Genomic DNA, 14,041 nt, shown 5'->3' with positions numbered 1-14,041 from the left:
GGTTCTATTGTTCTGTTGTTATACGTGATTAGAAAATACATCCACAATATTCTTCCCTTTCATCCTCTATGTTTTATCTTTCCCTCCCACTGGAACCCACTTCTGGACAGAAACTGTTTTAATTTTCTATACCTAATATTTTAAAGTGTATATCAATTCCAACTTTGAGCAACTGCAAAAGTGAACAAAGCTGGTGAAGTTCTCATTCAGTTTGATTTTATAATACAATGAAAATGGCAGAGTCCAATTAAGTATATAAGTGACATAATGTCATTAGGAATGAATCATGTGAAGAAAGAGGATCCATTGCCATGTCATTGGTGGATCTTACAGCATTTGTCATGGTAAGGAAGGTCTTTACATGTTGGATATAGAACAGAATGAGGGCTCAAGGGGACCTGTGAGATTTGTCAAAAAAGATATAAAATCATCAAACTTATGAAAATGATGAGAACATGCCACAAAGAAAAGTAAGGAGAGGGCCTGACTGATGCCCTATGGGACCCAAACACCCACAAAAGGGTGGTCAAATACATACAGAAGGAGTACAGGAGCAATAGGTAGGTCTTGGACCAGATGTGGATAACATAATGAGGGAGCTGGAGCAATGTGTCTGATCCCTTTGTGTATTTTTGAATCTCGAGGCAACTCCAGCACCATGCTGGATATTGGTTCTCTCAAGGACCTCAGTTTTTCAGGCTATTCATTGTTGCTTCCTTTCCCTTATTAGCTTGAACTAGAATAGTAAAAGTGTGGATGACATTCATGTAATGAATTACAACAAAGCATAGTCTCACTACCTAATGGATTCAGATCTCAATATGTGGAAATATTTCTGTAGCGTGATCTCTATGCCTATGTAAACATCTCCCTTCTTTTCATTCCCTCATCATCATAAATTTACATGATACTAATGTCTTTAATTTTTTCATATAATATTTTCAAATTCAGATCCTCTGCTCAAATACATTTTGTGGACGGAGGTGACACATATATGTTTCTACAAGCACCATGACACTCATCATCCATTTAGAAAGGATAAAAGACATACAATTAAGTATATGTTATTGTCCCTACATCTCAATAAAATCTATATGGAAAGTGTCATTTAACTGTGGGAATGTTTTTCAAATTTTCACAAAACAGCTGACTCCAAGGAGTCTTGAAAGAGTAAATGACATTTTACAGATGGAGAGGTGTGAAAAATTCCAAATACATCAATGGGTGGGACTTCCCAGAGAGGACAGAGGTTGTGCATGAAATATCTGGCTTCTAGTGAAGCTGAAACTGAACTTCAATTTGGGTAATAAATGTGGGAGGGGCAGAGCAGTGTGAGAGACAACCTGGTGTGTTGGTCATAGGGAATCAAGCCTCATATCTGACACAACAGAATTTTCTTCCACTTCATTCTCCAGTAGAGATCAAATAGGTCCAAGATTTGGACGACCTTTTTAGTAAAGTGAAAATTGCCAAATCAAGATGAAGTTACTCTTGTCAAAGACTTTCTTCAGAGATGGGAAAACATGACAAAAGGAGTTTTTATTCTTTCCCTATAAAATAAGAAATGTCTCAAGTATTTTCTAAATATTATCCCACCACAAAGTCCTTCAAACACTCCATGTTTTTCACACCTCACATGTATGTGTAGATTAATTTTTTATTACTGTGTTTTGATTGTATAAAGGAATTTCATTGTGATATTTCCATATATGCATATAATGAACTTTGATTAAATTCAGCCCCTCTATTACTCTTAGGTATTCCCCTCTTCCCTTTTAAAATAATTTAATAGGTTTCATTACTCTATTTTAATACTTCCATATAAATTATTCTGACATATTCATAACCTTAACCCTTTCCTTCCCCTCATTTTAAGTCCCTATTTTACATTCATTTCTGTAATTAAGGCTATCTTGCACGTTACTCAAAATTGCTATATTTCAAGTAAGATGTTGGCCAGGAAGATCACCTCCACCCATGAGCAGATGCCAACCTCTGACTCAGGTCTCTAAGACTGATTCAGTTTATGTCCTAATGAAGCAGCTTACGTGCATTTATTCCCTTTGCTAAGAAATACTTCCTTTATCTTTTTCTCTTTGGATGCAAGGGTGGCTTCCCATAGACAGTCCCAGAATATAATCCTTTTGCTCAGTCCCAAAGAGAGTTTTGATATTTTTCTCTCTTGCTTCTTTTCAACTTTGACAGCAATATAGACATTTTAGGCTTAGGGAGTTAGAAAACTAAAATAGCTGGGGGAGATTGTAGGTAAATAAAGTAAGTTTGTGTTATTGGACACATAATTGTGGAAGAATTGAGGCCATATGAGAAGTAAAAATTAAAAAAATCACCAGAAATATTAACTGATTTACCTACAGATAGGAGCTGTGCTAATGACTTTACATACAATGATTAAGTTGCACATGTTGATAGATCAATTATCTTAGGTTGATGGAAATGGCTCTTCCTGACATAAAAGAGAGGATACTAATATTTTAGATATCTCCCTTGACTCTCAAAGTTAAAACAACTAATATTTCATAGATTTAACATCAAATCCTGCATTTCTGATTCAATGAGTTCTGCACTCAATATTATTTATTGAAACTTCTTCCTATTTCTTCTTTCAAAATTCTCTATTTTTGTTTTACTTTGTATGTGTATTTTGTGAATTGGCTTTAGTAGTTTTTCACATTTTTATCTTGGGTTGTATGTATAAAGTCTTGATACTACATAGAGATCTCTCCTTTCTCTTTCTGATAACTTGTTTTGGGGGCTATAATACTCATACACTGCACCAAAAAAAAGCCAGAGTCAGGATGTCTCCAAAGCCAAGAATCTCTCTATTCATGACAGTCTTTCAGGGACTTACTGAGTGTACTTAGTATTTTTCATCTTTCATGCTTATTTCTGTGCTCTGTTTATAAAGAAGAATTTTATTGTATGTTTCATTATTTTCAGGGCATGAAATCATCACCTCATAATGGAGCACCAAGATCAAACACCCATTGGAAGCTTACCTTCTGGATTTTTGGTGTGCCAGTGTAATATAATGTAATGTTAATAGCTTGCTTGTATCTGTTCTTTTCCTAACCAATGTGGCTGGGGTGAGCAAAGCTTGGTAGTAACATGAACTTAGGTGGCCACAGTGGGATGTGTGTGTGTGTGTGTGGGTGGGTGTGTGTGTCCTCTTTGGAGATTAGTTAAACTCCTCTATTCTATAATGTGACTCAGAAATGCTTGAATGTTAATCAACCACAGGCAGAAATAGAGATTGTCATATATACTTTGAAATTATTCCTGTGAAGCAAATAAAGTACAGGAATGCATTTATGGCAATATCATAGTGAATCCCATTAATATTTACAATTAATATGTATTATAAAAAATTAAAGTGCAAAGAATGGCAAGTGAATGAGGCAGCCAAAGCCCTTAAAGCTTTTGACATTGTCTGTTATGACTCCTATTGCTCATTCCCTTCAACACCTTGGTTTCCATTTTAGACTCAAACATCTAAAATGAGCACGTTCTCTGGGGCATTTCACTTTCAGAACTTCCTGGCAGACAATTCCCCAGTCAACCTTGTGGAACCCAACCTCTCTTGTTTTTGGTTTGTTCAAATGTTACCTTCTCTACTGTTCTTGACTGGACTCCCATAAAAAGACACCCATTATCCCATTATCCACCCTTTCCTTCTTATTAGCCTTCTTTTTAGAGCATTTGTCACCATCTGAGAATTTACAGGACTACCTCTTTTTTCTGTTTAGATTTTTAGAGAAGGTCTTGCTATGTCACTCTAGCTACCATGGAACTCACTGTGCAGTCCAGGTAGGCCTGGAAATTGTGATCCTCCTGCCTCAGTGTCCCAACTGCTGGGAATATAAACATGTACTGCCATGTCTACTTATGTGACTATTTCTTTATACCCTTATATTATTTTCCCATTGCCAGCTTGTAGGGAAGTTTGCTTTTCAGTAATCTTTATCTATTCCTAGACAATGGCTGGAACGTGGTTAGCACTCAGTATATATTCTTCCAATTCATGAAGTGATGCTTTCATAATGCTGTAGAATAATGACCGCATGGATAAAACACTAAGAATATATAGGAATATATAATTACATGGGCAGGGATACCCTTAACGGAACTAAGTACTACAGAGAAGACATGAAGGAATTTCTTGATTATAAGCCACAAATTAGAGCATTTCAATTATTTGAGTAACATACATTTGTTTGAAACTTAGTGATGTTATTTCTCTCTCGTTGGTAGTCAAATCCACCATGTAGAATAAGACAGTAATACACAAATTTCAGAATTTCTTCTGCTGGGTTTGGCAGAAGAAAGAGAACTGCAACCTCTGATATTTGGGCTTTTCCTCTGCATGTACCTGATCACCTTGTTTGGGAACCTGCTCATCATCTTTGTCATTATCTCAGATTCCCACCTGTACATGCCCATGTACTTTTTTCTTTCCAACTTGTCCTTTGTGGACATCTGCTAAACCTCTACAAGTATCCCCAAAATGCCAGTGACTATCCAGACACAGAAGAGGTCATTACCTCTGTGGACTGTATCACACAGATGTTCTTCTTATTGCTTTTTTCAGAGCTAGATGACTTCCTCCTTTCCGTGATGGTCTATGACTGCTTTGTGGCCATTTATCACCCCCTGCATTACACAGTGATCATGAACCTCTGACTGTGTGTGCTGATGGTTCTGGCATACATTATTCTGTAACAAATTTAATATAGACTATAATGGCAGAAAGACAAAGTGGATGTATTGAAACATTCAGATGAGTGAAAAGGATTAAATGAAAGAGTGTACATGTATCATGCAAGAATTCTGGGGCACTATTAAAAGATCAAACTTGGGAATAGAAGGAAGAAAAGGTGCAAGCTAAAGTCATAGAAAACATTTTTAATAAAGGTATAGCAGAGAAATCCCTAGAAGTTGAGAAAGACATAGTTACTAGGTAAACAGGATATTAGAAATCAAAACAGACAAGACCAGAAAAGAATCTCTCTATGACATAACCTAATTAAAACATTCAGTATACAGATTAAGGAAAACACATTGCAGCTGCAAGAGAAGTGCCAGGACTCCTATCAAGGCAAATTCATCAGAATAAAGCAGATTCATCAACAGAAACATTAATAACAAGGAGGAAATGAAATGGTATATTTCAGTTGATGAAAGAAAATAATTGCCAACATAGAATACTCTTTTCAGCATACTTATCCTTCATAATTGAAATATAAGTGAAAACATCTCATGATAAGCCAATAATAAAAGATTTCATGACCACTTAATCAATGCTGCAGAAGATACTCAAAGTAATCCTATACAATTAGAAATAAGAAAACTATAACCCAGAAAGTAAGGGAAAGATGAAATCTTACCAGATGAGAAGATAAGCAAATGAGCAGTAAAGAATAAAACATCACAAAAAACCACAAATGACAGGAAAATTTCCCAATTTTTGAGAATAATTTTGAATGTTCATGGAGTTAAAGAAATTGGCAGAAGGGATTAAAAAAAACAAACCCTACCATTTGTTGCCAACAGTAGCACACCAAGGCAGGGCTCATATATGAAATCTCACCTGGTCAGGAGGCTGACATCAGGAAGATTACGGTTTTAGGACAGATGGGGCAAATAGTTTGCAAGACCCCATTTCACCAAATAAGACAGATGTAAATCAGACAAAGGACTGATAACCAGAATATATAGGGAACTCAAAAAACTAAATTCTCCCAAAATTAATGAACCAATAAAGAAATGGGCAAGTAAACTAAACAGAACTTTTTCAAAAGAAGAAATTCAAATGGCCAAAAAACACATGAAAACATGCTCACCATCCCTAGCAATAAAGGAAATGTGAATTAAAAACACACTAAGATTCCAGTTCGCCCCTGTTAGAATAGCCATCATTAGCAACACCACTAACAACAGGTGTTGGCGAGGATGTGGGGCAAAAGGAACCTTCTTACACTGCTGGTGGGAATGTAAACTAGTACAACCACTCTGGAAAAAATATTGGAAGCTACTTAAAAAGCTAAACATTGATCTGCCATATGATCCAGCAACACCACTCTTGGGGATATACCCAAAAGAATGTGACACAGGTTACTCCAGAGGCACCTGGACACCCATGTTTATTGAAGCACTATTCACAATAGCCAAGTTATGGAAACAGCCAAGATGCCCACTACTGATGAATGGATTAAGAAAATGTGGTATTTATATACAATGGAATTTTATGCAGCCATGAAGAAGAATGAAATGTTATCATTTGCAGGTAAATGGATGGAATTGGAGAACATCATTCTGAGTGAGGTTAGCCTGGTCCAAAAAGACCAAAAATCGTATGTTCTCCCTCATATGAGGACATTAGATCAAGGGCAAACACTACAAGGGGATTGGACTTTGATCACATGATAAAGCGAGAGCACACAAGGAAGGTATGAGAATAGGTAAGACACCCTAAAAACTAGATAGCATTTGTTGCCCTCAATGCACAGAAACTAAAGCTGATACTTTAAAGCAACTGAGGCCAATAGGAGAAGGGGACCAGGAACCAGAGAAAAGGTTAGTTCGAGAAGAATTAATTTAGTAGGTAACACACATGTACAGGAAAGCAATGCGAGTCAACTCCCTGTATAGCTATCCTTATCTCAACTAGCAAAAACCCTTGGTCTTTCCTATTATTGCTTATACTCTCTCTTCAACAAAATTAGAGATAAGGGCAGAATAGTTTCTGCCTGGTAACAAGGGGTAAGGGAAGGTAAGGGAGAGAGTGGGAGGGGGTAAGGAAGGGGTGGGGGGAAGGGGGGGAGAAATGATCCAAACATTATATGCACATATGAATAAAATAAAAATTAGAATAAAAGAAAATTTAAAAAAAAGAAAATTAAAAAAAAAAGATAGATGTGAAGCACATTCCCATAATCTCACCTATGTAGAAAGCTGTAGGTAGGGGGATAGCATATGATGACTTAATGTAAGAAAAATAGAGACACTATCTAAAAAGTTATTAATAGCACAAAAGTACTGGCATTTTGGCTAAAGTGTTAGAGTACCTGCCTAACAAGTTTTAGACCCTGCGTTCAAACCCTAGTATCTACAAAAATTATACTTCATTGACAAAGAGAAACACCAGTGTGGTAGAGTCTAAAAGATTGCAGGAATTGCTATACTCATATCTGGCAAAGAAGATTTCAAACCAAAATTAGTCAGAGGTGACAAAGATGGTCACTTCATATCAATAATAGAAACAATCCATCAGGAGGAAAGATATGCCACATGCAATAGCCACAAAAGATTAAATGTCTAGAAATAAACCCAAAGAGGTGGAGGAACTGTACAATGAAGACATTAAAAATTTGAAAAAGAAATTGAAGAAGATACTATCAGATGGAATCTTGCCTATGTTCATAGAAGACAGAGATAATATTGTAAATTGGCTATACTACTGAAATTAATCAATAGATTAAATGATATCCCACCAAAGTCTCCACCATTTTTTTAGAGCAGTAGGATGAAAACAGACAGTAGACCAATGTAATAGAATAGAAGATTCAAAAATAACCCCAGGCAGATACAACCATCTGATATTTAACAAAGTTACCAAAATCATGCATTTGAGAAAAACAGCCTCTTTAACAAATGGTGTTAGAAAAACTATGAGTCCACATATACAACACTAAAACTAGATTCCTATGTCCCACACTGTACAAAAATTCTGTCAAAATGGTCTTAATATAAGACCCACAACTTTGAAACTACTAGAGTAAAGCAGATAATACCCTGGGAGGTTTAGGCAAAGTTAACATGTTCTCAGTTGCATTCCAATTTCTCAGGAAATAAATGCAAGAATTGACAAATAGAATTGCAACAAATTAAAAATGTTCTGCACACCAAAGAAAATGATCATTAGAATCAAGCGTCAACCCACTGAACAGGAAAATTTATTAGCCAGGTACTCATGAGACAACAGACTAATATATAAAACAGGCAAAATGTTCAAAACATTAAACACCAAAAGAACAAACAATGCAAATAATGAATATGGGAATCAACTGAGCAGACAGGTATCAAAAGAAGCACTGATAGCCAATACATAAACAAAGAATATTCCTCATCCTTAGCTACAAAGGAAATGGAAATCAAGGCCATACTGATATTCCATTTTGCCCATCAGCAGGGAAATCATCAAGAAAACTAGTAACAATGAATGCTCATAAAGATATAAGGAAAAAGTGCCCTCATATACACTAATTGGCACAAATGTACGCTATGCAACTACCAGAAAAATAAGTACTGAGGTTTATCTAACAGCTAAAAATAGACTTATCTTATGACCCTGTAATTTCACTCTAAGGCAAATATATCTGGAGGAGCATAAGTCAATAAAAAAACAACATATCAGCACATTCATGTCTATCACAGCACTATTCACAATCGCCAAACGGTGGAATCATGCTAGGTGCTCACCAATTCATGAATAAATGAAGAAAATGTGGTATGTATTTACAACACAGCCATAAATGAGAATGATACTCTGTGATTTACAGGAAAGTCTGTGGAAGTGGAGATCGTTGTGTTAAGTGAGATAAGCCAGAGTGAGAAACGCGAATACACATATTCTCTCACAACTCAGGAAACTAGACCTAAAAGTAATAAATAGCATGAGCATAAAAAGATACTTTTTGGGATGGGTAGCAGAGTGAGGGGGGAAATGCATAAAGGGTGTGTGAAGGGGAGTAAATATGATCAAAACACTACCTAAAATATATGAAAATAGAATTTTAAAACCCATTACAATGATTTAAGAAATAGCAGAAATGAGGATATGAATCAGTAATACAGTAGGTGAATTTGATCAAAGTACATTATATGCATGTATGGAAACATCACAGTGAAACTCCTTTGCTCAATTAATGTACACTAATAAAGAGATATAATAGGATCAACATAAAAGATGTCAACAACACTCAAGAAAATTTTAAATAGAAGGAGGTGGCATTACCATAAAAAAGAGCTTCCTTGTTCCAACCTAACATAAAGTTATTTGAGGAAAATACATGCAATACATGTATACAAACATGTTATTTGAGGAAAATACATGCAATACATACTGAAGACAAAGGAAACAATTGCTAAAACACGAACCAATACTGTTCTGAAATTTCAAATCAATGCAACTGAAGAAGAAAAAAATGTTGCTTCAAATGTTGTGTGAAAGCAAATTAACACATTTCAGATGATAAAACAGAGAAGTAAAACAAAATGGACAGCCATTACAGCTAAGAAATCTTTTTGATTCAGCTAAATGTTAAAAAGCAAATGGAAAACATAATTTTCCTCATTATGTTGAGCAATGAAAACATATATCATATTAAAGCATGATAATCTTGATAATCTAGCAAGAAAAAAATTGTAACATAACAGACAAGAGTTTTGTCATTGAAGGTAAATATGGAATGATATAAAGTAATTTATATTTATTTACAGCAGCTGATATTAAAATTGCAATGCTTTCTTCTTTTGAAATAATTTTCATTAGCATAAATTAAATTGCACCATTAAAGGATTTCATCATGACATTTCATACATGCATACAATATCCTATGATTAGGTTCATTTGTTGCTCTTTCTTATATTCTCTACACAATTGCCCCTTTCTCTTTCCCTTCCAACTCCCTGATATTTTCCCTTTTATTTTCTTAAGCTTTTCTTGTTTCCTTTTTGTTTTTTTCCCCCCAGTTTCTACAAACAGAGAACATTTTCTACTTTTCTTTGTTGGACTGGCTTATTTCAGTTACCATGATGATTTCAGTTCCATTCATTGGTCCCACAAATGACATAATTTCATTCTTCTTAAATCATAGATAAAATTCCATTCGTTAGATTTAACACATTTCTCTTTATCTCTTAATGGACACCTAGCCTGATTCCGTGTTTTGTGTATTAAACATAGACCTGTGTAAATAGTACCTCTGTAGTATGATGATGATGATTCTTTTGGGTAATATCCAGAATTTGTATGGCTAGATCATATTACTTTTCAAATTAATAGAATTAGCTTTCAAATTATTTCCTAAAAAGCCTCTATATTTCAGGGTATCAAATGTCATATAGACTTTTTCACCTTTTGTCTTGTAAATATGTGTCATGATACTGATTTCTCATTTTATTAATTTATGTTCTGGTAAAATAAAAATAGTTATTTCAGTTATATTGTAATTGTTGAAGCTTGCTTTATGTCCTAATATGCAGTTTACTTTGGAAAAAAGATCCATGAATTGCTGAGAAGAATTTGTATTTCTGGCTGTTGGATGTGATAGTCTTTGTATGTCTGCTAAGATGATTTAATCTACAGTGCCACTTATTTATAAGGTTTCATTCTTTTTTCTGTGTTTATGTCATATCTATTGGTGTGAGTGGTTATATAGACATCACTATTTTTGCATTGAGGAATGTATGCGCTTTAACATCCAGTATTGTTTGTTTTATGGAATCGTGTGCCCAGACATTTGGTGCATATATGCATATAATTATTATAACTCTTGATCGATTGCTCCCTTTATTAACATGAATTCACGTTCTTTGCCTCATCTAAGTAATTTTGATTTGAATTCTGCTTTGTTGGATGTATGTAATGCTACTCCAGTTTGCTCCTAAATTTTAGATGCCTGGAATAACTTTCCCCTTCTTTTCACTTCAAGTCTGTGTTTGTATTTGCCAGGGAGTTGTGTTTCTCATAGACAACAAAGTGTGGGTTCTTGCTTTGTAATCTAATCCATCAGTCTTTGTCTTTTACTTGGATAATTTAGATCATTAACATTCAGGGTACTGAATGTTACTGAAGGGTACACACTAATTCTTGTTATTTTGGTTATTTTTATATAATGCTTGATTCTTTCCTGCATATGATTTACTCTTCTAGGAGATTTATTATTTTCTATATTATCTTGGTTATGTTGATCTTCCTCTTCCATACATAGTATTCCTTAAATATTTTCTATAGTAGTGGTTTAGGTATCATGGATCATTTGTATGGAAATTAATGAAACAGCAGATCATAATGTTTAACAAAATAATTCACATTCAGAAAGTCAAACATCAAATATTTGCTATCTAATGCATAATCTAAACTGAAATAAGCAGGTATTAATGCAGAAGGTGTGTATTGGAAATAGGAGAGTACCATTGAGAACTGTTTTAAGACATGATAGGTTAGTGGGGATAAAGTTATTCAGAGCACATTATACATATTATGTGAATGTGTCATAATGATACCTTGTATTTTGTACAATTAATATATGGTAAAAAGGATAAAAATCCAAATATCTATATTGCTTGCTATGTTCCATCATTGCCATCATGGATTTTCCATTCTGTTATGAATTGAATAATTCTACCTTCTCTAAAACTCATTTGTTGAGGTTCTAACAATGAGCACAAGTGGGAAGTTCAACTCAGCATTCCAACCTCCATCTCTGTGAATGTAGCATAATAAGATTCATAATAGTACAGAATGGCCTTTTTTGAAAACTAAATAAGAGAAATCATTTTAGCTGTTAGTGTCAAGAATTTGTGGATAAAAATATCTGAATATAACCCTTTGAATTATGAAAGAGTTTATAAACACATGATTAAATAATAGATTTTAATCCTAATAATAGGATTTAATAATAGGTTATAAACATGATATTTGAATTGTTGGAAAAAGTACCATATAGCCAAGGATTATAATAATTATTGTTTTATGTGAAAGGGTCAAAGATTTCACACCTGCTGATTGAAAGGCAATATATTTTTACGTATCTGGTGATGTGCCACCAAGAGACCAGGTCAAGAAAGGTTCATCAGTCTTCGACTTTGGACACAGCTTTAATTGAGGATTGGTTAAAGGTGCTTATAAGTTAGACATCCTGAAGTCTGAAAGTTAATGAAAAGGAGTAATAAATACTAATTCACCTTGTGTCTTAGGAACACAGAATCAGTAAGAAAAATTGCTTTCTATGCAGAGAAACATCCCAAGGGGAAATGATGTGCCCAAGGTTGGAATAGCAAGAGGGAAATGTGCCTAATGAGCTGAGATACAGAATTTAAAATATCTCATCTCCCTTTTTCCCTTAGTATGTGTAACTGGTCTTGATGTAACAGGGTTATTTATTTTGGAGTCATCATATGGCTTGGAAACTGATGCTTGACCCATTCCTTCTGTCCTGTCTGGCAACATAGCTTCAGTCTCCATTGTCAACCATATAGGAAGGGATTTGGAACTAATGTGGAGACCTTGTATTTAGAAAACCCACCCAGATGATTCTCAGAGTTCATTAGGTGTTGCAGGCGAGTTTCTGAAAGATGGAAGACAACAACATTTACCCAAGGTTGCACAAGATGCAGTCCAGCTGAAATCAGAGCTGAGAAATGGCTGTGAATGTTTACTTACTTGTTTGATTGATTAATTCATTGATGTGTTTATTTACCACACACTGAAAAGAAAAGTTAATATTGAGCTCAATAATGCAGAATTACTGTGAACAATGAAGTAATGGGCTTGAGGGGTTGAGGGACTTATGTAGTTTTAGTGTAAGTAGAAATCGTGAAAAAACCTTCAATTTATCTAGAGGGGAAGTGTAATCAGGCTTTTTCTGTGCAGTGTCTTAGAATTATTTGAGATAATTTTTCCCTCCTAAGATTGAGTGCCATCTTGATTTGTGTATTATTCTACATCCATGTTTTTTGTAATTAGTAGCATTTCAAAGTACTGTTATAGATTATTATTTCTGTAGTGACTTTGGAGTGGTATTTTGGGTCATTGTTTTTAGATTTTATTTAGTGAATCATTTCTATATTCTTACTTCTCTGTTACTTACCATATTTCAGAATGTATTTCCCATCCATGAGCTTCACATGTGGTTTTCTTGATGTTAATATAAAATGAATTTATTTTACTACTGATTCTTGGTAAGATATGTGAGCTAGCAGACCAAATATATTTACTTCCATATATACAGGAGTTTATGTCTTTTCAATTTTATTATCAGACCCTCTCAAATAAAGTACAACCTTTTATATTATAAACATTGATATGCAAAGAAATATAATTCAATATTTATTCAACAAATAGTAAGTGGGCAAGTCCTACATACAACATGACTTGAGGAACATATCACTTCTGTTATTCAAGTTCTAGGTTTTTACCCAGAAGGTTTTAACTCATGCTCATAGCATTTAATTTTTGGTGTTATATAGCTTCATACACTCAGTATTTGATACTAAATTCAATTTTGTTTAATATAGTTGTTTTGTATTTTAATATGCTTTTATCTCCCATAGCAATATTGTACTTCATGACTTCTCCAGTTCTTTAATTTCATCCTGTATAGTACATTAATATTCACAGACGAATGTGAAAACAGAATGGTGAAAAAGCAAGCAAATGTATATCCATCTGCATCTTGTATCATAATGTTGAAACATAACACAGTGTAATTAGTATGTCCCTGGAGATGAGGATTTTGTTTAGTGTAAAAGGGAAGAATTGTCATGGTGACAATGGCAAGAATTGAATTAAAGGGCACAAAGTTACAGATAGATTGGAGGAGTCCATTTGGTGTTCTTTTGCACACCAAAAATCAACTATAGTTGATTGTAGATCAAGTATAGCTAACAATTAATGCTTTGTATATTTCAATGTTACTAGAAGAGAGGATTTGAAAATTCTCAGCATGATGAAACTATAATCATTTGAGATGATAAATGTGCTAATTTGATCAATATAAATCAAATCATTGCATTCCATATATCAGTACAACTATTATGTCAATGAAAAACTAGCCAAATCAATATGAAATGTTGCATGAAAAATCTCTTCTAATATTTCACATGAATGTCCAAATTTTGTTCGTTGCATTATCCTTTGTTTTTCAAATTTGGTTTATACTTTCCTTTGCACTTTTACCAGCCTATGGCTGATCATTACACTGATGTGTAAGTGTCTTGGCACCCAAAATGTATCTTCACA

This window comes from Castor canadensis, chromosome 14 (assembly GCF_047511655.1).
Source record: "Castor canadensis chromosome 14, mCasCan1.hap1v2, whole genome shotgun sequence".
Classification (NCBI taxonomy): domain Eukaryota; kingdom Metazoa; phylum Chordata; class Mammalia; order Rodentia; family Castoridae; genus Castor; species Castor canadensis.
Note: the sequence above shows the minus strand (reverse complement) of the source record.